At 35.5% G+C, this 26,201-nt stretch overlaps 1 long non-coding RNA gene across 3 annotated transcripts; it reads left to right on the top strand.

Moving 5' to 3' along the window:
• The first annotated feature begins 16,643 nt into the window (after positions 1-16,643).
• LOC120527793 lies at positions 16,644-20,503 on the top strand. 3 transcript variants are annotated; one of them, XR_005633404.1, is made up of 6 exons: positions 16,644-16,900; positions 18,351-18,538; positions 18,621-18,743; positions 18,857-18,898; positions 19,002-19,171; positions 20,025-20,503. It is a non-coding gene; the product is annotated as an uncharacterized LOC120527793 (long non-coding RNA). The 3 variants fall into 3 exon arrangements; XR_005633403.1 differs by having other exon boundaries at positions 18,351-18,743; XR_005633405.1 differs by lacking the exon at positions 20,025-20,503 and adding an exon at positions 19,552-19,565 and having other exon boundaries at positions 18,351-18,743.
• The last annotated feature ends 5,698 nt before the right edge of the window (positions 20,504-26,201 follow it).

The following is a 26,201-nucleotide window of genomic DNA, read 5'->3' as shown; positions in this document are numbered from 1 at the left end:
GATTTTGGATCACTCTGTTTTAAAAATTAATCGAAAAGTAACTTTTCTTCTCTCACAGAGTTATTGTGAAACTCTGGAACATATGACACGGGCTTTGTGAAAAGTACGAAGGGGAGACTGAAACAGCAGTAAATAGATTTAAATTACTCAACACAGTACGAGAGATTAAAATGTGCTGCCCCGCGATTCCTACTTCCAGTTTTGCGCCGTACACCTTGTCTGTGCAAACTGCACGTTCTCCCGAGTGGATTAACGTATTCGAATTTAACTCTCACGTCCCAAAGACGTGCACATTAAATATGACATTAAACCTTCCATGTTTTGCGCCCTATGCTTAAGTTCCCGAATATGATAAAGCGGCTTTGAAAACGTTCCATTTTGAGACATTTAAACTAGTGGCGCCAATAAGAATTAACGCGGTAGGAGTGTAACAAGTGCTAATTACTACCATTAGTAATACGATACAAATTACAGTGTATGTAAAACACTTTTCTCAAGATGCCCAAACCTGACGTTTTGAGATCTAAGTTAAGCCTCAACTGGGTTGTGTAGTGTTGGTAAGTCTTGTAGTATATTAACCTTACATAAGGATTTATATAAAATAATATCACAACCGTTTGACTGTCCATGGTTGTCCAGTGTGGGCTCAGGCTAAGGCAGGAACGAAAGAAAAGCATTAGACTTAATGAAGTTGCTTCAAACATTGCATGGCTGCCGCTAAATGTTACTTAGATAATTGTTATCTTACACGTTTTATAGCAGATAATTGGACTTACTTTTAATTAATGACAGTTAACATACTTCAATTCATCTAGGGTTGCCAGATTAGAAAATTAGAAATACGGGACACTCTTTAAATCTCTCTCTCTCTCTCTCTCTCTCTTTCTCTCTTTCTCTCTTTCTATATATACTGTATATTGCCCCCTACACACCCAGACCAATATATTATATTATATAAAAGTAGAGACATACACTAAAAACATAAAGCAAGGAATTTAATGGGTTATGAGGAAAACAAAAGTAAAATAATTTGAAAATTATTTAATTCAAGCTAAAAAAAAATCTGTAAAAGTGAAATCATTTGAAAATATTTATTTAATACAGAAAACAGAGAAATATAATTATTACCTGTATTTAATACAGACAGTTAGAAAAAAAAGATGGGCCGTGGCAAGTAGTAACAACACACTTTATTGACGCTGTATGTTGCAAAGCTGATACAGAACTAAACAGCAGCGCGGCTGGAGAGCAAAGCGGTAACAGTGTCGCTGTCCTCAGCCAAACATGGCAACTGAAAGAGTTGCGAACAGGCAGCAAACACTAGTTTCCTCGTTACATTTGGGTTATTTTCATCAAGAGAATCTGAGAAAAAAAGTATAAATTACTTATAAAGTTATAACTAAGTACCGTAAGAAGGTAGTAAAAATATATTTTTATTACGAAAATTGAACATGAACTAAAAACATGACATTTGGGTGTCCCTGAAAGGTCAGTACGGGACAGGGGACAAAAATGATTAAATATGGGACACGTCCAAGGGACTTCTGGCAACCCTAAGTTCATATATCCTGAAAGCAGTTAAATTAATTCCAGAGCTTAACTGTAACATAACCAGGAAGTGGCCGAATCCGGGCAATGGCATGGTGCCAGTTTATCACTGTGGATATTCAGGTACCCCTACATTCAGCTCTAAATTAACATACGCATCTTTGGGCTGTGACAAGGAAATGAGAGAACCTGATGAAAAGCTCAAACCAAGACAAAGAGACCATGCAAATGCACATCGATCAGATCTCAAAACAGTGTGAGACAACGCTGCCATAGTCCAAACTACAATGAGTACTGGTGGGTCTAGGACTTCCTAATTAACTCTTTGCATTCCTTGAATGCCTGAAAATCAAAATTAATGGGTGATCAGTAACATTTTAAAATCATGTTACGCTGTTATAAAACGCTCTGTGCCCATTACTTGGTTTGCAAGAAAGTATTGCAGCAGTTGACAGACACAACAGTTCAATCACACACTAGCTGAATAGTACGGACAACTTTTTTCATCTCTGCAACATCGCTCATCTGCATTCTTTCCTCAGTGTGAAGGATACTGAAACACTCATGCATGCTTTCATCACTACCCGTCTGGACTATTGCAATGCATTGTTTTATGGCCTCCCGACAACATATATCAATAGATTACAGGGTGTTCATAATTCTGCTACTCGTTTACTTACACACACTAAAAAATCTGATTACGTCACTGGGCTCAGTGATTTGCATTGGTTACCAGTTTCTTCAAGAATCAAATATAAAATTATTTTCATCACCTTTAAAGGCCTTCATGGTTTAACCCCTCATTATCTGTCTGAGCTGCTGCTTCCTTATTGTCCTGCCCGTACATTAAGATCATCGGACGCTAACAAACTCTTTGTACCTAAATACAGGTTAGTAACATTAGGTGGCAGAGTTTTCAATGTGACGGCCCCTAAAATTTGGAATGCTCTTCCTCTCAGTCTTCGCAAGGAAAAATCTATTATTCAGTTTAAACTCCTGTTAAAAACACATCTTTTCAAAGAGTATATTATTCGTTTTATGGTAGGTATCTTCAGCTGTCTTGTTAATGTGTTTTTGTTAAATTGCGAAGTGTCCTTGAGTGTGTGAAAGGCACTACATAAATAAAACTATTATTGTTATTATTATTATTATTATTATTATTATTATTATTATTGTTGTTGTTGTTGTTGTTGTTGTTGTTATTTAATATCTTTAGGCATGTTGAGACATCAGTGGCCACATTGAGAGTAATATTGAAGAGTTAGATCATTCTTAGCAGACAGGTTGTGTGGGAAGGTGTTGTGATTGTTTTTTATTTAATTTTTCTATCACTTCCTGAACTATTTGGGTCAATTTACACTTTAAGAGGTCTTAATGTGCATTTAATGCATTTTTTGACACTTATTTTGTTATTCAAGTATTCCTAAGAAACTTAATTATTTTTTATCATTATACTGCACTACCATTTATTTTTCTTATGAATGTCACAAATATTCTGTCAGTGGGTCCCAGGATTTTCTGGGGATGTGGTACGTATAATGTCATTGACTCAACCACTTATATATTGGCACCCCCTTTACACTCTATCCAAAATTACATGAACCTTGTTAGAACACTTCCAATTGTTTCTTTATTGCCTTACTGTTTTAAGGCATAATGTACTTTTCTGACCCCTTATTTAAGATTCTTGTTTTTGTCCTTGTTCTCACAAAAGATCATTTTGATTCCTGGTTTTTGATCCTTGCGCACAAGTTTATGGCATTCTGCCAGTCATTTCCAAAAAGATTCACTTAGGCTAAGCAGAGCTTGATGCTTGAGAAGCCATAGTCCATCCAGCAGGGAAGGAAGCAAATCATTTAACAAGACGTAATAGGATCAAACAGAGAGGGCAGAGAGTTTCAGAGAAAAGGTATAAACAGAAGCCGAACACAGTCTTTAGTGCTGTTTTTTCCAATGATGCTGAAGACGGTGATGATGGACAACAGAAACTGATGGAGATTGCCGACCATCATTAGTCTGCTGCAGTGCTGCAGGCAATTATCTTAATCAAGATGATGAAGCAGACATTTTAGTATTGCACATACAACATCCAAATTTGAGTGTTTGATGAAAAGTGGTTCTTCTGCATGATGCTGGTCAAAAATACAAGGTGTTTTGGCTCTTGTTACAGATTGCAGATCTGTGTAAGATCTGATTTGTCTCACAAAAAATATTTTTAATGTTGAAGTTATTTTTTTCAAAATCATGAAATATACCAATTTACCACAAGAGATTGTGTTCTAAAGAAAAACATTTATTTTTAAGTTTAAAAAATACCTAGCCTGTTGAGGGAGGTATATGGTACTGAGGTCCAAACATGAAAACAAAGGCCTTAAAGTTACTGAGTACAACTATTTTTTTAGCCAAGAGTGTTATCGAGTATTGTTTAGCACACACACTGTAAAACAGTACATACATGTTATTTTATAAAGGGAAAAAAACACAATGCAATACATTTTTTGAGATTTAGCCTTTGACTATACTCTTCATTTTCTGCAAACCTTAATGTGCTATAGATTTAATGTTAAATGGACAAGTCTTTTCTATCAGCTTACACTCAACAAAGAAAAATGACAAAGTGACAACTTTTTCAGAAAGATTTGCAAGTTTTTTAAATGTCAAAAAGAGAAACCATTTTCATGTAAGTATTTTGACCTTCAATTCAGTACTTTGTAGTAACCCCTTTGGCAGCAATTAGAGCTTCAAGCCTTCTTGGGTAAATCTCTACCAGCTTTCCACACTTGGATTTAAGCAGTTTTTTCCATGCATCCTGGCAGATCCTCTCAAACTCCATTAGATTGGATGTAAAATGCCATCTTCAGGTCTGTCCATAGATTTTTTTATGAGACCAAGAACCCAATGGTCAGTCTAACAGAGCTTCAGAAGTCCTCTTCTTAGATGGAAAATCTTGTCAGAAGGATGAACATCTAAGCAGCATTTCATCAATTTGGTGTTTATGGCAGAGTGACTACACATAAGTGTTAAAGGTGTGTGACAGCATTTAAAAGACTATGAGACCATGAGTAAAAAGATTCTCTGTTCTGATGAGGCAAAAATTGAACTCTTTTGGCAGAACTCTAAGCACTATGTCTGGTGAACATCATCCCACCTAATTCTATCACTATGGTAAATCATGGTAGTGGCAGCATCATGCTGTAGGGGTGTTTCTCAGTAGCAGAGACAGCGAGATGAATTGAGTGAAGGATGAATGCACCTTTCATCATGACAATGACCAGAAGACTCCAGCATTGTCTAGAGTGGCTTCAGGAAAAGTCTCTGATAGTCCTGGAATGGCCCATCCAAAGCCCAAATTTAAACCTTATCAAACATATACAGTATGGAGAGACCTGAAAATTGTAAATTTACAGACTCTTCCCACATATAATCTAATATAGTTTTAGAGGCTCTGCTAGGAAGAATGAAATAAACTGCCAAAATCTAAGTGTGGCAAGCTTGTAGGAACTTACCTACACTGTAAAAAATAAATCTTGCATGTGTGAAAAATAATAATAAAAAATAGCTAACTATATGCAAAATAATCATTACTTTAATTAATAAAAATGGGTTTTACCCTTTTTATTGATTATTTAATTCTAATTCAATAAAAAATGTAAGAATAATGTTAACTTATTTTTCTTAAAATGTAATTTTTTTTATAATTTATTCTAAGTAAAAAAACTATACTGTGAATTGAACACATTTAAGTTAAGTTAAATTTAATGACACGGTACTTCCTCTCACATCGAAATGTAATGACAGGGCACTTCCTCTCATATTGATTTCTTGGTCTTTACAACAACGCATTCAGCTGTAATGTTTATCAATAATAAGATCTATTTTATTATGAATGTGTAAGTATAAAGCATATTAATTCCGTAATGAATAACTAATATTTCATTTCATATAGTTACAGATGTAAGCATTTGTTGTTTTCATGAAACCTTTCCCTTCATGTGGGAAACATAGCGAACAAGGTAGCGTCTTTCTAACAACCAACCTCGTTGGTTTGCTTTAAAAAGCAAGCGCATTTCTCGGATAGTTACATATGTTCATATATTTTTTTTATCATTTAAAACTTTTATTTTACACAGAAAAAAAAAATGACACTTTGAGATAAGTTTGAGAACACTATGGTGTTTGTCCTAAACTACAACCTGCAAACAACATAAAAAGACGTTTGCCTAACCGTTACGGTATTATTTGACCTCTTATTTAATTACTGTTCTACATAGGTAATGCATTTTCTGGTTCATTTTTAACACTGGGATTTATTTAGCGATGTTTGATTTCCTACGTCCTATTTTATTTCAGGATTTTCACACTCACATACTGAAAAGTAGTGGAAAAGGCGGCCATTCATTTAAGCGGATATGTTGGCGTAAATGCAGGAAGTGTTTGAAGAGTGGCATCTGCCTCAGGATTTCACTCTTTCACTCTCTACATTTCCTTCCCCTTTACCACTCATTCCTGGGACATTATTTGATTGAGATTGTGATGAATTAAACTCACAAACATCAAGATTTGGGGATTAGCTCTGTATATTGTTGTACAGTGATTTGTTGGTCTGAATTTAGTTAAATAAAAATCAAACATTCGGCAGACAGGTACAGTATGGCTGGGATTTTAAACAGTAGGTAAAATGGCCTCCGGAGGTGATGTGGCAGGAAGTGACATCATCATCATGGGACTGGATGCGACACAGTCTGGTTGGACGGAAGTGACGTCATCATTATGAGACTGGAAGTTATGCCATTCGTATTGGACGGAAGTGACGTCATCATCGTGGGACCGGAAGTGATGTTATTTGAGCTGGACGGAAGTGACATCATCATAGCAAGATCGGAAGTGTGTGTTGTTGTGATGTTGTTTTCAAAGGAAATGGTATGTTGATGATGATAATGGTTTATTTATCTTCTTTTGTTCTGCAAAATCAGAGAGAGAGGCATTATTACCACAAAACAACCCCCCATCCGATGATAATTCACTTACCTCAGGGCTTGTTGACTGTCTCCTAAGCGCACGTGTGTGACAAGATATACTTTTTGAAGAGAGTTTAAAAAAGAAAAGAAAATTTCCATTGACATTTGAATGTCAGTAATTCAGTAAAAATTATCCTCAGACACTTCATTTAATTTTCCTCCTTCAAAGTCAAACTATTTGGATAGAAGTGGATGGACTTCAGTGATACACAACCTCCATCTTAGAAAGAAGTGAAATGCCTTGCCTGAACTCTTCACTGTGATGCCAAGTCTCAGAAATATAGAGAAAAGACTAGCAAAGAATCCACAACTTGCAGCAGTCTACACTATGGAAGAAGAGAAACTGGACCAAGCAGGTTATATCACTAAAATAACAAAGGAAGCACTGGCTAGTCAAGAATCATGGATCATCCATCATCATATGGTTCATCTTAATGGTATGAACAGGTTGGTTTTCAACTGCTCATTTCAGTTCAGAGGGTCAACCCTAATTGAGTATTTGTTGCCTGGACCCACTTTAGGCCCATCACTACTAGGAATGCTAATCTGGTTTAGAGAACATACTGTTGCTGTCAGTGTGGACATTCCAGTGGAATTATTGGAATTGGTGTTAGGCTGTGGCGAACTGAGTAGTTGGAATGTGATGCCATGCATCCAATTGAACTGGATCCTTCTCACCCTGTGACAAAATTGCAAATTCAAAGATTTGATGAACAACTTAGTTAGCCTGGACCAGAATATTTATTTGTTGAAATTATGTGTAAATACTGGATCCTAAGAGGAACAGAGGTAATTAGGAAACATCAGCATGTTTGCTAAGAGTGTCAAATATAGTGAGCTAAACCTCAAGTTCCTAAGATGGCTGATCATCCCCTAGCCTGACTACGTTTGTTAAGGGCAGCATTTTAGAGCACTGGAGTGGATTGCCTTGGGCCCTTTATTGTGAAAGTTGGCCACCGTAATGAAAAGAGAGGGAGAGTAGTATTCAAGTGTCTAATAACCCCATGTGTCTATGTCAGTGGGTCAGTCAGACTCCTACTGTAATAGACCTGCCCTGAGAATTATGTAAGCCTTTCAACTGTGTGCCACCATATGCAGGTCTAAAAGGAAGCATTTCCTAACTTCATACAACGTTTGTAACTACATTGGTGAGTGTATCCTCAGCTGCATGTTAGTTAATTGTTTTCACTGTCACGTGTCCTGACCCCTTTCTGTTGCACCATGCTACATAACAGAAAAAAGAATTTGGTGATTGTGGCTCTAAAGTGGCTTATCTATCTATCTATCTATCTATCTATCTATCTATCTATCTATCTATCTATCTATCTATCTATCTATCTATCTAAGCTACCTTTGAGAAATCACTAAATAATAATAATAATAATAATAATAATAATAATAATAATAATAATAATAATAATATGTGTTTCTTGAATGGAGAGAACTATAAGCATAATGCAGAGTTTAAAATATTAAAACATTAAAAATATTTATGTCTGTTTGCCCCACTCTTTGGTTACAAGCTGCTACTGAGCTGTTGTATAGTCAATTGAGTGAAGAGGTGCCCATTCAAAATTTCTTAATTCTTATTAATAATAGCAATGATAATTATGATAAAAAATTATAAATAATAAAAAAACACACTAAAGATATAAGAACAATACTAATTTCATTAAACACTTGCCTGTTTAATGAAATAAAGCATCCCTAACTAAAGCTTATAAAGGGTCAATGTGAAAGTTCAGCAGCCATTTTTTCTTCTGTTGAATGATATCCTCTCTCCCTTAATAATACAAAGACCAGAGACTACACCAGTTTTCCTGAGTCATCCGAAATGTAAAGGCAAACATCTTTCTTTGCAACACATCACTACACGTTATGCCATTCATCTCTCCCTGGCCTTCCAGTATGCTACAAGAGAACTGGAATGAATTTTGTTGCACAAATTCTCTGAGCAAAAATTTTGTTATTAACCATTACCTGGCTTTAATTGTGAGAGAAAAACCATGGCTTGCTAAAAAGTTGTCATTTGCAAAAGGGTCTCATTGTGTAGCTTTAAAGCTTCATCAGTTCTTAAATTGATTGATTTTTGAACTTTTTTCCCCTTTCCTCATCTGCTGGTTATTTTGCATCCAGGCCTTTGAGTTGTTAACCTTAAACTTGCCAGGTAACAAAGTCAGGTCGATGGTCCATGAAAATTATGACTGATATATCATTTGGTGAAATTGTTTCCTAGCTGAGAAATCAGAGTGCTTCAATTAAAAAAATGCAACAACTATATTTTAGTGTCTTGTAATATCTGTTATATCTGTATACTATAAACAGTCAGTTGTGCTACTCAAGCATTTGCTTGTTTCATAGCCTAGCAAGCTTTGGTGAAATCTTTTGTACATTCACTCATCCTCTGTTGGCCTCCCGTACTGCACGTGATGCATGCTTTATATACTGTTGATTCACATTGTCATTGAATAGGAGAGCTAAGTGATCACTTCCCAAATTGCTTCTGCTCAAGAATCATGCATTCTCTAAATCTGCTATAGTAGGATATTACTTTTATTACAGGGATGTGCCTTTTTGCTGTTCTGTGAAGTTGCAGTTGTGCCATGTATTATGGACAGTGAGAAGAACTGCACACAATACACTAAATGTGAATTAGCTATCTAAGACAGGACACTATTTGATTTATATTTTACAGACTTTATAATATACTATAATTTTCCACTTCATACTGCCCAAAGTTATATCAACATAAATATGTAAATACTTTTCAGATGTGTATTTATATGTTGTGTTCTTGTTTACATGAAATATTCATGTTCTCAGCATTTCTCCAGTTCTTTACAATACCTATGTTTTAATTTTTTGTACCTTCTAAATAATTCCTTTCCTTCTTGTAGCATTTACAAAAGTATTCAAATCAATAGTAGAAGAGTATACCCATTGATTGTAGCTTGTTAATGAAGCAACAAACCTAGATAAATTAGAGCAATGTGGCCAAAAACAGGTACAGCAAGGCCTGATATTTCTAAATAATGCATAGGTAGCTCAGCTTTGTATTATTAGGGTCTTGAAAAATTAGTACTGGTGGATGACATACAAGCAGTCAATACTTTGTCCCAGCACAGGAGTAGTCAAATCCACATTACATAAAGCCTGACTCTCAAATCTCTGTCCACTGTATAAACAACACGCTCTTTACTTTTAGATTTGGGCAAACTCAACAACTGGCAGAAGTGCATTAAAAAAGAAGAAAGAAGCTGTGAAAACACTTCCTAATCTCTAGGATGTGCATGGCTCAAAATATGTGTATAACACAGTATATGGTTCCTTATTTATAATGCTTGCAGTGGCATCTGGGAAGAGCTATGCATCGGTGTCTTTAATACTACTGTGGGAATCTCCTTCTTCTTCAACCATGCGTTTTTAAAGGCTTATAGAGTGTATAGTTAGCAGCAGAGCTGGAGACAGCCATTTGACTGGCAGGACAAAAAGTGGCCAAATAAAAAACAGAGTTCAATAAGATAGAGCAGAGGATGCAGTATGAAAGTGGAAGAGGGAACCAGCAACTTCTGGTAATTAATTGAGGCTGCTGTCCTTTTGCTGATTCCTCCACCTTTTATTTTGTTTTGTATAGGCTGGTCCAGATGTAATTATGCAATTTTCATTACGCTATAACTTATTAAGTTTATTACATAGAAAATCCCCCGAAAAATCCCAGACCATCGAGAAGTTTGCGAACTGATGACATGAAGAATCCTCTTCGCGCCAAACTGGAATCGTCCCCACATAAATCAAAGTCATCCAGATGATCTGGATCTGCATAATTAGATTTGGACCACCCTGTATATATAGTTTCTTTACATTCATCTTGACCTCCCTTTTATTATTCTGGTTGTCCTTGACTCTGAAATTGAAAAATCAGATTGATTGACTTGATGGATGCATGAATATATAGATTATTTAAAAATGTACAAACTAAAATGAAAGGGTGAAATAGCATTTTCTTAATAACATAATCTAACATGACATATTCTTGGTAAACAAATGTTTGCATAGGTTTTACCAGGATATTCCATGACGATAAAGAATGAAAGTTGACTGTTTATCATTTTTGCACAGTTTCATGTCTGTGTGATTTGGATGTGTATGTATAGTGTGTACTCAAAGGCTCTCTTCAGTTATTTTGAAGGGTTTCTTCCTTTAGCAGTAACTCTGTCGGGCTTACTAATGGAGAATTGTTGGATATTGTGAAAAAAATGGTATTTAAGCATTTCAAAGGATGGTTCAGCCATAATTAGTGAACTTAAATTATGAAGTTTTGCCAACTGAATAAAACATATTTGGAACTTCTCTTAAAACACTAGCAAACAATAATTACCAACCAACCCGCTATATCCTAACTACAGGGTCATGGGGGTCTGCTGGAGCCAATCCCAGCCAACACAGGACACAAGGCAGGAAACAAACCCCAGGCAGGGCACACACACACACCAAGCACACATTAGGGACAATTTAGGACTGCCAGTACACCTAACCTGCATGTCTTTGGACTGTGGGGGGAAAGCGGAGTACAAGGAGGAAACCCACACAGACACGTAGAGAACATGCAAACTCCACACAAGGAAGACCCGGGAAGCGAACCCAGGTCTTCTTACTGTGAGGCAGCAGCACTACCACTGCGCCTCCGTGCTGACAATAATCAATGTATTTTTAATTTTTATTGGAGAAATGGACATTCAAATTGGGTTATCAACCTTATCAAGGCTTCTCAGGTAAGTTTTGACTAGTTTACTGCAACGCACTCCTCTCAGGACTAACCAAAAAAGACATAAATCGTTTGCAACGAGTGCAGAATGCAGCTGCTAGAATCCTAACTAGGAAAAGAAAATCCGAACACATTTCTCCAGTTTTAATGTCACTACACTGGTTACCTGTGTCATTCAGAATTGACTTTAAAATTCTGCTTATGGTTTATAAAGCCTTAAATAATCTCACTCCATCTTATATATCGGAATGTCTGACACCTTATATTCCAAATCGTAACCTCAGATCCTCAAATGAGTGTCTCCTTAGAATTCCAAGAACAAAACTTAAAAGAAGTGGTGAGGCGGCCTTCTGCTGCTATGCACCTAAAATCTGGAATAGCCTGCCAATAGGAATTCGCCAGGCTGATACAGTAGAGCACTTTAAAACACTGCTGAAAACACATTACTTTAACATGGCCTTTTTATAACTTCAATTTAACTTAATTTAACTTAATCCTGATACTCTGTATGTTTCAATTTCCTCAAAATAACTATTCATGGTGGCTCTAAAATCCGTACTGACCCCTAATCTCTTTTCTGTTTCTTTTTCCGGTTTCTTTGTGGTGGTGGCCTGCAAACCACCTACTCAAAGCTTCATGATGCTCCAACAATGATGGACGGATTAAAAGGCAGAAGTCTACGTGACCATCATCTTCATCAAGCCCTTCCGTGAGAATCCTAAATCCAAAGAGGACTGTTTCATTTATGTTAGGTAGAATGCCCAGAGGGGACTGGGCGGTCTCATGGCGTGGAATCCCTACAGATTTTATTTTTTCTCTAGCCGTCTGGAGTTTTTTTTTGTTTTTCTGTCCCCCCTGGCCATTGAACCTTACTCTTATTCGATGTTAATTAATGTTGATTTATTTTGTTTTATAATTGTGTCTTTAATTTTTCTATTCTTTAATATGTAAAGCACTTTGAGCTACTGTTTGTATGAAAATGTGCTATATAAATAAATGTTGTTGTTGTTGTTGTTGTTCATTGTAATGTCACAGTGAAGACAGACAGATACACACACATGCAAGCGTACACACATATGAAAACCACCATAGCTGCACACATTTGAGAAGGGCTCTGTTTGCTGTCATATTTTTCTGTAATTTTGACTACTGCATCACTATATGGCATAACAACAGTAGAGTTTAGATAAGCATTGAGGTCTAGGTATCAACTGTATATTAAAATTCAGTGGCTATATTCTGGCATGGTATGTTTGCCCAATTGGACAGTAATATTAACTTCCTTTAGTTACACATTTGAATGTACATTCAAAAGGTGAGTGTTGCGCAGCCTTGTCCATGTTTTATTGTTATCATTAGGCAAATTTTGTTGATTTGTGTGTTTTGAGTACTCAAAATCTGCGTCTGCTGTGGCTCTTTGCTATGCACTTCTTAAACGGCAGTCCATTTGACAAGATGTGACACACCTTTTATTTCAAAGGCATACTTTGCAGTTTACATTATCATGAGCATACTGTAGCTACCAGTCCTTTCAAACTTACATTGACTCCTTCACTATCATTGAAACAGTGAATAACAGAGCACACGCAACACCTGCGACAAGGTATCATTCATATTTACCACTTGTCCATTGATGTCTTCAAATGCCAAAGTATAATCTGATATTACAGAAAGGTTTCTCGTTTGCATCAGTTAATGTATATTTTTAACGTGTGCAATGTGCTTTTTGTACATGCAATGCACATTTATATGTTTAATAGGGTTTTTGGAGACTTTTCAACTCATAATCAGCAGCTTATTCTCTGTCAGACAAGGTTAACAAGAGACCGCTGATCTTTGCAGTTCTTAATCACTATATCTACTTTGAAGCTTGCGTTCATGGGGCTTTGGATTCATTTAGAAATGCAATAATCAATGAGCCGTCGAATAGTTCCCATCCACTTTTATTCAAAATTCACTCATGGTTGTCACCAGATGTATATATTAAATGTCTGACTTCAGCGAGGCTAGGAGTGTTGTATTGTGTGAAATTAAATGAGATGTCATGGTGAAGGAGAGGCCTATACTGTACCTTCACTGGTGCATACTCAAAAGCCTCAGAGCAGAGCAGTTAGAGCTTGAGGGAACAAGAAAAAAATAAAATGAAAATTCCTGTTGTTCAAGTCATCTGGTTGTTGAGGAAGATGAAAAAAATGTTTTTTTTAATAATTAGCAAATCAAAATTCTTTAAGTTTTTAAGTATTTATAACTACAATAATTCTACCTGAAATTAATAAAATACAGGAAACTGAGTAAATGTCTAATTAAATCATTTCTAGGCAAAAATATAATCCCTTCTGATATTAAAAGACTTACAAAAGCCCCAAATTATTATCATCATAGTCATCACAATGTCATTATTTTTTGTTTCTAGGAAATTATCATATTAGTAAAAAAATAAATGTACACTTTCACTGTACTTTATATATCTCTTAACAGAAAACACAAAGATTTACATCCATAGTGATTCTTGAGAACTCTGAGTGTCAATCAAAATAAAGTAAATCTGTACTTTTTTTTAAGCAAAGCAACATAAAAGATATTTGAGTTAAATGTTGATTAATAAAAATAAAGATGAGTCTTGCATTTTGATGGCAAAACCCTTTCCACAGTCATTGTCGCCAATGTCATGTGATGTAGAGCTCAATGTATTTAATAAATGTACTTTTCCTTGTACAAATCAGGCCATAAACCAGCTCTTGCTGTAATGCCCATCAGACTTGTGGAACTAGTTACATTATTCGTTACTCACAAAAAATAAAATAAATCTATTACATAGTTATTATAAAATGTAATGTTTTACAAACATTTCTTTTTCTACTTTTATATGAAAAACTACACATTTCACTGACCAGCATTTGTTATTAAATCCACATCTCAGTGTTGGCTTGTGCCAATATTGTGCTGTGTGAAGCAGCTAATTAAGTTAAAGTTATGAACACAGGGGAGAACTAAAGTATTCCTTATTTTAGGGTTTGGCAGATTGCTCTGTGGTTTACATACATATTTCTGACACAACACTTTGATAGACTCATCACTGTGGCATTAAATGAATCTGTGCCTCTCTCCTATTGAGCGAGTATAATTTTTTGCATATTCATACACATACGGTACCGGTGGCTCAAAGTGACTTTCCCTGATTAACATGGTTAGTGACAGCAGAAGAGATTGAACTGATAGCCTTTAGATTTACAGGTCAATGCATTTGTTGCTAAAATCCAAATATTTTCTTCCATAGTAGATAGCAAAGGGATTTTCTCTTTTCTTTGTCACCTTAAAAGAAGAAGAAAGCTTAATAGCTATTGTGCATACATAGATAACAAGTTTTAAACAGAGAAGAATTATATTATTTTCTCTTGATGTTAGGGGCTTTTCTTGTGTTTTCCTGTAAAATACAATGCTTTTTCTTTTTTTTCTTACTTTTGCATAAATGTACATGCTTACCCTTCTATTGTACTTATAGACATTTTAAGTATACTATGTTTATGTGAGGATTGTACAGAGGTTATCAGTGCCGCCTCATGGGTTCAGTGTACTGGGTATGAATCCCACACTAGACACTTTGGGTTGATGTTTAATTAATCTCAGTGACTGGTTTTTTTTTTTATTGTTTTTTTCTTTCTCTTTTTGATTTCAGTGTTGGTATTCGGTTTGCCTTTGAGTAAGATACATTATTACATTGAATGGGCCCACTTTTAGTTATCTTCTGTACAAATTATATTAATCAATAATTACCCATGGAGTGATCCTTTTTAGAACATTTAGCATTCAGACTGATTATGTTATATATGTGTTGCATTTCACTTTTTCTATTAGAGGTAGCTGGATTAAGAAAGATGAATTAGATTAATGTAATTGGAGAAGGATAAGCTATGTTAGGTTTATCAGAAATTGTATATATGTTATGCTCTGATTACATTGTAGATTGTATCACAAGAGAATAGCTAACTGCTGTGTGTATTTTTATTTTTATTATAAAAAATACTTGTGGGCACAGGAAGGTTTAGTACCCCTGGACTTTGTTTAGAGAGGACTCTTTTGTCATTCTCTACTCTCCTGAGCATCAGACTTAATAATATCTTCTTTCAATGACTATGTTAGAGTATTCCTTAAATATTTTACGCTATTTTAATTCTGAAATCTACCACCCATCCTAGTTTTGAATTTATTTTGATTCTATCAGTTTCTATTTTCAATCCAAGACTTATGCTGTGCTATAGAAAGAAAAAATCTATAGAATTATGACATTAACTCTTATGAATATCCTTTTGGGCAAAGAGTTCAAGAGTGCATTCCTATACTAAAAATTCCTATACATGAACAATTCTGATGGCTAGAGCTACTTCTTGAAATGCAAATGCTACTATATTCTTGAAAAGCCCTGACCAGACAATACTTCAGAAACAAAATAAAGAAAATTACCTGAAATAAATAATTGTAGCAATATGGACCATAAAAGCAGCATTGAATCTAAAAACAAAAGATATTCAACCCAATTAACTCATTTAAATTAAGCAATATATTCTTGTGTGAAATACTATTTACTAAATGTTTTATCAATTCATTTTATAAACCTTTTTTCATTTTTCTTCCCAATATTCTGGAAAGAGAAAGCAGAGAGGGTTATTGTTTTAGAAACCATATATATGATTACAGGATGAAAAAAAAATTGATTGTTTTTGGTTTTTCAAACCATTGTAGCACAAGCTTTTGAATACTGTATAAGAAAAAAAAATCTCTTCAGAAATACATCATATGAATTTCTTCCCTCGGCTCAAAGTCACTGAGTTGAAGGAAATATGAACATGTAGAAGAAAGACCAGCACTACATAGTAGATAGTCATACTATGAAGAAAATATTTTTTATGCAGAAATACAACAACATGTGATCATTAACCTGTCATGACCAGCACACCCATAAAAATATTTTCATGCTTAAAGGCACCAAGGAATTCAGTAATGAAAAGATAATAGCAGGTTGTGTAAAATGTCCTCAAAGATACTAATGTTAACTTCAAAGGAAAAAGAGTAATTATCGGTTGTCCTACACTGTAAAGGATTGCTGTAAATTTACAGCGAGTTTCCTACAGTATTTTCCTGTATTTTATTTACACAGTAACATGCTGTAATATTTTAAAGAATGGCTGTACATCTACAGCAAAGAGCTGTTTTCAAAACTTAATACAGTAATATATCAAAAATACAGTAACATACTGTAAACTGGTTAAGGTACAGTAACACTGTACAAGCAAGGCATTCTGGGATTGGTTTGAACGAGGAAGTAAGAACGGTGCAAGCTGAGCAGAGGTTTTGGTTCAGAAAACCACATTAAAACTTTTAGAACTTCTCTTACGTCCTGTTAATTATGTTATAGCTTATAATTATTTATCTTTTTATCACTCTGCCTATTCAGTTCATTTATTTTTAATATTATTCGTTTTGCACTTTCCATTGTTGAGTGAGACCGGGAACAGAGTGTGATGCGGGAGAATTGAAAGTTCCAGAAACAATTCATTACCGTTTTGACTTGGTGAGCCTCTGTCTCTTTTATTTTTTGTGCATTTCTTTTTTTAAAGTTTTTTTTTGGCTATGTGAGTGAGTTCATTAGTTATTCATTTGACAGTCGTTTCACATCCTCAGCATTTGTGTTTGTATGTGTGTATAATTGCATAACTTTATTAGTTAGTTTGTACTTAAAGTATCAAATAGCCTGTATAGCCCGCACAACTATTTTGCCTTGCTTGTAGTGGAAAGCCATTTCGTCCAGTTAATGTTTAAACAATATCTTTATTTTTAAATTATCACAAAGTACTCTGCATACAGTATACGTTTTTGCTCAGTGTGTCATTAGACCACATACATTCATTCTAAAGTAAAATGTCACTTAGACATCCTGGCATTATAAAATAACAGATGTTACCGTGTGCTATCATTTTACATATAAGGACAAAGTGATTTTGCACAAAGTACACAAGTTCCAAACTCTTTTAACTCAGTAACCTTTAAAGTTAGTCAAAGCAGTTGTGGCAGCTTAGCTATTTGTTACCAGTTAGTGTCAGCTAAGGAACCTGCTTAAAGCAATGAGTTATTGCATATTTTTCTGACTTAAATAGATTAACCAACTGACCTAAAATGCTGCAGCGTCAATTTTGTGATCATGATTTTGAAACAATATTGCCGTTTTGTCAGCACATTAAAATTTATAGTTATGTTCCTGTTATTTTATAGATCATGTATCCATCTACCTTAGAAAAAATGAATCACGCAAGGAAAACTTTTCTCAGTACATTCCTATTAAACAAACTTTAGAAGCACTGTTTTATTATTCAGGAAACAATATAAGGAAACAAAAGCTGAAATCAGAACAAAATATATTCTCTGATTTTTCCAATGGCAGATACATTTATGAGAACAGTGTGTTAATACTGATTCAGAATCGTTAGGTTTAATCTTATATCAAGTTGCCAATTGACTTGGATCAAAAAAGAAAAAAACCTGAGATTCTTGTTGTTTGTGTCATGCGTGCAATCCCGTTACTTTTCTGTAGGTCAAGCATTGAGCACATGCCGTTAGTTTAGTTGTGCAGGATTTTAAATACTTGGGTCAAGTGCCAGAGCAGGAGACAGTCTCAGCTCACACTACATTGGTGGATCTGTTGCAAATTTTAGTAGGAGTAGCAACTTTTGCAGATATTGTGACTGTCAAACATTCCAGTCAGGAAACACTTTACAAAAAGAACATGCGTGTTGTTCTGGACAGAAATGACGAAGGTGTTGTATCTGGGAAAATTCAGTCGATTCTCATTCACAGCAATTCCAATGTACAGTACATGTTGTCACAAAGAAATAACTTTCTTGTAGACCAGGGAGTTCACTGATTGACATCACAAAATGTTGGTCACTTATGCATTAATCAAAATAATCTGCCTGCCTTGTGTAGTCTGACTGTAATGGTTCTTCGTCATTATTTTCTATTACTAGAATGATGTCTGAGTTACAAAAAGAGATTAAGCAAACCTTACTGTGAGTAATACCAGGCCTTCCTGACGAGCCACTCAATCAGTCAGTTGAGAAATGTGTAGGCTGAGGAGTAGAAGATTTAATGTACGTGAAAGAAGAGGACATCTTAAGAGTTCATACAACCTGTTCAGTGCCAAACTGTTCACATGGTAAGTCCGACAATAAGCTAATTATGTTGTGCACATTGTTTGTTGTGACACTCTAGAACTGATATCTCATTACATTTTTCAGAACAAAGAAACGGCATTTTGGTTCAGTAATTAGTTTGACCTATAGGTCTCCTCAAAATTCACCACAAATGAGCTCCTCAGGCTCCTCAGTAAGAAAATGGATGGACTCACGCTTCAAGCAGATGTGAGTTAAATATTTTTTGAAAATCATATGTATTATTGCATGCGTGACTTATATGTTGTAATGTCTGTTTACATGCTGTGTCCATTTTTTTTTCTTTTACTTTTATGTCCAAGGAACACTCAACTTGCCTGACAGTCCTTGCATTATAATTCTTGGTATGTAGACATAATAGTGCAGATATCTAATTGTACCTGATAAAAGTTTCTCATGTTTCAGAGTACTCTTTAATGAATGTAATTTTGTAATTTTTATTTTCAGGTCAAACTCTAAGCAACCAGCAGTGGATGGTGAGCATTGAAGGTCACGTTGTATGTGAGGGAACACAACTCAGCTTTGTCTGTGGCCGTACTGCTGTGTTTGCTTCATGTGTGGACACTTTTTCTTTGGTGTCGTTTCTTGTGACTGAAGACAGAGAAAGCAAAATTAAAGTTAGAAATATTCTTTATTCATACACACCAGGCAAAGGTTAAATGACAGAGAAACACAGCCCTAGGACACTGCCCTTCATCTGCACCGAGGGGCCCGTGTCCCCCATTCGTGCAGGGCTTTAAGACTTTAGTTACATAAACATTATCAAATAATCTAAGGGTGGAGTACATCTGTTGGGGCCTGATAAGTCCACACCTGTTAGACGCCCAAGAAGCAGCACTTGTTTTTGTACACTGTAAACATGCAGGGTCTGCATGACTCCTACCACACAGCCCATAGAACATGCTTTCTGTCACATACATCAGATTTGTCAAGCACAAGTTATTGACTGGTATTTTTTATTTTTCCACACATGTTATAATTTCAGCCTCCAATATAGGAAGAGACTGCAAGTACCCTCGATTTTGTTCAAAGGTAAAACATTGGCTTATTTTTCATACATACATTTTCATTAAAACTGGCTTACACTTCCATCAGACTTTATTACACACTGTCTGCACCTGTTTGCACCTTCCTCTTAGACATACAGTAAGCTTATTCTCCTTCTCATACCCTATTAAATTTTTGTGACACACTATTAACCCACACTATCACACACCATGATATTTTTTCTATAAATTAAATTGGTTAAAAGTAAATATTGGCAAATTCAGTTATGTGCTTGAATCTTTTTAAGAGAATGCAAATTGTTGAGAGTGCAGGAACTAAGGAACTGTTCTGAAGATGTGTTATGGCTTCACTTTCCCACATGAACCTGAAGAGGAACCATTGTAGTCATGACAAAGTGAATGATTTTTTTTTTATTTTATAAATAATTAACTACATGTGTTTTTCTTTCTTTTTGTCATTTAGATGATATATTGACATCAACCCTGAACAAATGTCCAAGGCCAATCAAGGAAAAGCTACATCCAAGAAGACTAGCCAAGTAGTCCATAACAAGAAGAACGCAGTAAACCCTCATTTTTCCTATCCACTTTGTAAGATAATGGACTTTGAACGGAATTCATTCAAGACCACTTTGTTCACTTTTAATTTTGACAGTTTAGGCAATTTTTGTCTAACATGGTGTTCTTATTCTATTTTAATGTGAAAGTCAACATTGGTGTTATACTTTTAAATTTAGTATTGAATGCTGCACTATGTTTATTGCCAGTGTTTCCCACCTCTGTTGCAACCATTTGTGTTTATCTGAAATAATAAAAGACTGCTAACAATTAAAAAAACTGGTAATGTAAAAAGCTAATCAAGACCATAAAAATAAATGTTTATTGGAATGTTTCAAATGAAAGAAGCATTATTTGTTTAAATTAATCTGTAAGTAAATATTGCAGAATAATGTCCTTATCAATGCTGTAGTGACACTATAAAATGGTATTCACAGCATGCCCAATGTAAAAATACAATACATAACTATAGAAAATACAGTTCTAACATTTTCTCATGTAATTTTACAGTAAAATACTGGCAGCAGAGTTGCCAGCCACTTACTGTATGTTTACAGAGAAGCTGCTGTAGTTAACATTTACAGTATTACACTGTAATTTCATAATACAGTATTGTATCATACTGTATTATGAAATTACAGTGTAATACTGTAAATGTTAACTACAGCAGCTTCTCTGTAAACATACAGTAAGTGGCTGGCAACTCTGCTGCCAGTATTTTACTGTTAAAGTACAATGAAAAATTTTACAGTGTAGATTGAGCTTCCAAGGGATTATTTCACCCAAATCAACCAGTACAGTGGGCATGAGCAACATTGGCACCTGTCTATACAAACTAAAATCTTTTGTATTGAAAGCAACCCCAGTGCTGAAAAAACAAAACATCAATCAGAAATAATAAGAGAATAAAACCCGAGCAGAACGCACCAAGGATAACGTGGTAGAGATTAAAAGAGGAAAGGTGTAAAAAACAGGTTTAGGGAGACGTTTTAAATGAAGTGCTGTCACATGAGAGTGTGGAGGAATGTTGGGAGAAAAATACTAAAATTGTATTAAGAGTAGGTGAAGTCAGTGTTGGGTAGGACGACATGAAGGAGCTCACCTGGGGACCAAGAAACATGGTGGTGGAACAGAGAGTTGCAGGATGTGATAATGACTAAAAAGAAGACAAAGAAGACATGGTACTAATCAGGGAGGGAGGAATATAGAGAAATATATAGCCAGACAAAAAAGAGGCACAGAGGGCATTGGCAATAGCCAAGATTTAAGCTTTTTCGGAGGGGTCGAGAATGTTTTCTAGAATAGAAAAGGTTTGGAACAAGGCTGGGAAAGATTTTAGCAAGATAAAGCAGATAAAAGGTGAGTGATGTGTGGTCTTGAGTGAGCATCATAAAATTAATAAAAGATAGAAGAGGTCATTTGAAAGGCTGTTGAATAAAGAAAATCCAAGGGTGGTATATGGGGATGGAGTCCCAGATGAAGGGCTAGTACCAAAAATAAAGAGGCAGGAAATAAAGAAGGCAGTGAAAAGAATTAAAAATAGAAAATCAACAGGACAGGATGAAATACCACCAGAAGTGTGGAAGAGTTTAGGAGAAGAGAGAGTAGATGTGAGATCTAATGCAGAGAATTTATGAACAAGAGAGAATATGAAGGAGTAGAGGAACTGTGTGATTGTACCCATTTATAAGGAGAAGGGCAATATTAAGAATTATGGAAACTGTAGATGGATAAATCTAATGTCACTCAGAATGAAAATTTGGGAAAAGGGTTATAGAGAGAGGTTTTAGGGAAAAGACCATCATGGGAGGGTGCAATTTTGTTTTATGCTGGGGAGAGAAACAACTGATGCAGTCTTTGCATTGACATAACTCAAAGATAATCATCATGAAAAGCAGAAAGGTTTGTGTATAGTGTTTATTGATTTTGAGAAACCTTATGATACAGTGCCATGGCAAGAGGTTTGGAGGTGCATGGAAGAAAAAGGAGTACCGGAAAAGTATGTGAGGATTGTTCAGGATATGTATAACAGAGTGAGGGCTCTGGTTAAAAGCAGTGTTGGGGTAACAGACAGAATCCCAGTTAGAGTAGGTCTACATCAGGGATCTTCTGTAAGTCCTTTGAACTGGTATTGGATGTGATGAGTAATAGGATACAAGACCAATACCCCTGGTGTATGTTTTTGTTGCTGGCATTGTATTATGCAGCACCATAAAAGTAGAGAGGAAGTTGGAAGAATAGACGAGGACTTTGGAAGTTAGAGGATTCAATATAAATAGGAAGAAGACAGAATATTTAATGACGATCAGGATTCAGAAGTTAGCCTGCAGGGAAAGCTCTTTGAAAGAATGAAAAATTTGAAATATCTAGGATCAGTAGTAGCCCAAGATGGAATATTAGATGCAGTTATAACCCATAACGTGCAGCATGGATGGTACAATTGGAGGAAGGTATCAGGAGTATTGTGTGATCACAGATTTACATTGAAGGTTAAAAATAAGGTTTTTAAGACAGTGGTAAGAACATGAGCAGTATATGAAGCACAGTAGAAGATGTGGCAGAACTGAGAATATTGAGATAGATGTGTGGAGTTACAAAAAAGGACAGAATAAGAAACGAGACAATCAGAGATACAACAAAAGTCGGATAGATATGAAAGAAAGTAAAAAAAAAAGTAGGTTGAGGTAGCATGGACATGTGATGAGGAGAAACAATGAATATGTGAGCAAAAGAGTGATGGAAAAGGAAGTACCTGGGAAGAAGAAAATACAGGAAGCCAAAGAGAAGGTGGATTGATTATGTAAAAGAAGAATTTTAAGGAACAGAACGGAGGAGGTACAGAATGGAGCTGTATGGAGAATGTTGATCAAGCACATTGACCCCACATAGAAGTGAGAAAAGATGAAGAGGAAAAAGAATTAGTTATTAAAGTAATACTGCATCTTATTTGTTAAAAACAAAAATAATAAAAATATTGGAAAAGCTACTGCAGTGCTGTTTTGAATATTGGTTATATTGTCTGTATTCTACTTTGTTTTATCTATTTTTATTTCATTATTCTATGTATTTTGTAGTAAAGTTTTATATCAGTCTTTCTCAATCAGTGTGTCATGACCCACTTTAGGCTGCAGGATGCCATTCTTGGATAGAGAGTGGTCATCCCTGGTTTGGGTGGATGCAAGAAAAAAAAGAAGCTGTTACATCAACTGAGTTGCTCATGGTTAAAAGGACTCAACAACATTTTTTTCTCATTTTAATCGCATATTTCACCAATGGGGCAAGCAACCTGTGCGTTTGTATCACCAAGGACAACAACCATACTCCTCAATTGCTGTTTGTGAGTCATCAATGAACTTAGAAAGTTAAATATTGGTCCTGGGGCAGTAAAGGTTGGGAACCACTGCTTTATATAATCACTTTCTAAATGACATAATTTCAGTGGCATTTTGTAAGTTTGATCTGCAGAATTTCCTCATGATTATGGCAATGCTCTAGTTGACAATGTAACTTGTTACCAGTCACGTTGATATATGTGACATAATAATGTCATAAATTATGACTGCATGATACTGCCACTGTACAATTGTGAATAGTACAGAGTACCATTAGGCCCCCAAACCCCAGACACACACGACTCAATACAACTCTTATTGCTAATGTGAAGATTTCTAATCCAGACAGGTCAACACATTACAGCCAATATACTGTAGAGACTTCTATGTTCTCTCTCCTCTCTTCCAAGAGCAGTCCTCTGACTCTGACTCATCCATGTGTTGCAGCAGGTTCCTTTTATGCTGGGCCCAGGAACACTTACGGTGGCATAACATGGCCAGTTGGAAGTACTTCTGAGTCATAAGAAAGCCAGGGAGGACCCCAGAAGTGCCCTTTATTGTATTGTCTGCCGGGACCTCAACAGCTACACCTCTGGACTCCTACTACCATGCAGCCCTACGGGTTTCCAAACAGGGCCTGTATATGAGGGGTACGGCCAGTTATTATAGTGGTGGATGAACTGCTCCCTGCCATCCTCTTTTACTGATTCCTGTAGCATTCAGGCATCCCATTTAGGACAGGAATCATAAGGCATCCCAGCCAGGAATTACCCTTACTTAATCCATCCTTCCATTGTGGCATTTCACCCAGGTGAGGGATTGATCACAATCCTAGGTGGGATGCCCATTCATCCTCTGTGGCATCTACAGGATACCAACTCTTAAAGTACACATCTTTGTTTTGCATTTAGTTAATAAGAAAAGCTCTTTGTGTAGCCATGACTTTTGCTTTGTGATTTGACCATGATTCCTGTCTCCTGCTTTGGTTTTGTCGGTCGGTATTGTATTTCCTGATTTTGTCCTTAGGCTCTTTTATTAATCTTTCAGTTCTCCTTTTAAACCACATTTTCAATTCTTGGTCTTTTACCACTTTGATCATGTGACAACACTCCAGTCACATAATTTCCATCTTGACACAATATTAGATCTAAAACCAAATAATGTGAAAATCAACAACATGAAGCACAACGCTTGTGTAAAATGTGAAACCAGATACATTCATAATTTATGGGATGAATGAGGCTGTATAGAACCTAAGACCAAATGTGCTGGATGTACTGTACGTTACATGTGCAAACTATCTAAGGGCCATGTTAATTTATCTTAGAAATACTGAAAAAGTACTTGACAAAATACAACCTTAATGAATCTACAACTCTCCTGTTGATTTGAAGATTTAAAAACTAAGTTGCACTTCAAAAGCTGTAGGAAAGGTTTAATCATGGGTGAAAATACAACAAATAAAAATCTCTAAAGAGCTGTCTCTTAACATATATTCTGTGTATTGTACTATTAATAGTCAAACAAAGCAAAAGAAGGAGAATCCTATAGTTGCTGATAAGACTTAAATGACCAGTTTGTAAGAAAGAAATAGACAGATCTTTATACTTACTTGACAAGGTTGAATTGTATTGGCAGCACAAACAGAGAGACTTCCAGAAATAATGTACTGTGGAAAGAGAAAAAGGGAAACTTGAAAATGTCAATTAATGGAAAGGCATGACTTGAAAACAAAGATTTTAGTATATTGTTAATTTAACATTAGGAATCATTTTATTACAGTAGTTTATTCTGCTGGCTCACAACTTCAGCATCCTGGCTGTAAATTCTTTACCGGGTCACTGCATATGTGGAGTTTATATTTTCTCCTACTGTCAGAATATATCAGTCTCTGGACTAGTTTACAACTAACATAAACCGGATGAAGGATAAATTTACAACTAGGATATACAAAACTGTTTCCAGTACTCAAAGGGCTCCATGTTTGTTATATCAGTCATTTAATAGTAGAAAAGGCAGTGGTTTCATGAGGATCTGAACAATTAAAGACAAATACTGTATATCTTTGTCTTGCCTTCTGTTTCATGAGCAACACTGTGGAAATGAAGATTATAGGAATGAAGTACAGCTAAATCATAAACCAAAGGAATGAGAGTGTAGGTTAAAATGGTCTGTGACTAAAACAGTGACCAGAAATATACCCCAGCATTTGTATTTGTGAAATTTAAATATAGACCACAGCATGTTTCTGAACAGACTGTATGGCTGGATTGTCCTTTATGGAGCTACTCTGAACTGGTAGAAAGTATTCAGTTAAGGGATGATGACAGTGTTTGAAAAATTAATATTTTATTTGTTGTTATTCAGAAATCTATACTTTGTCCGGTTTAACTTCCTTTATTCAGGCTGCTAATAGCCAAATGATTCTAACTGTTTAGTTGAAAAACTAAATAAAGTTACATTTTTGGCTGAAATATAAAAAGAAACACAATGATCTGGCAATAAATATGGTTCTACAATTCAGACATATACAATAGAAATTACACGTTAAATCTGATTTGTATTTTAAATCAAACATTGACGGTTTCACTAAGGCTGATTTCTTTCATTTTAGAGACATTATGTTATTTACTCTGATTCATTTTGCCTGCTGACTCAGGGTTTTTCTTCTCACATTTGGAGGAATGGAACTGAATTCTTGTAGACTGTCCAGAAAATCTGAAGCATAAATAAAATGCTGAAGGCAGGCT

The sequence above is a fragment of the Polypterus senegalus genome, chromosome 1 (genome assembly GCF_016835505.1).
Source record: "Polypterus senegalus isolate Bchr_013 chromosome 1, ASM1683550v1, whole genome shotgun sequence".
Taxonomy (NCBI): domain Eukaryota; kingdom Metazoa; phylum Chordata; class Cladistia; order Polypteriformes; family Polypteridae; genus Polypterus; species Polypterus senegalus.
This window is presented reverse-complemented; position numbering and strand designations above follow the sequence as displayed.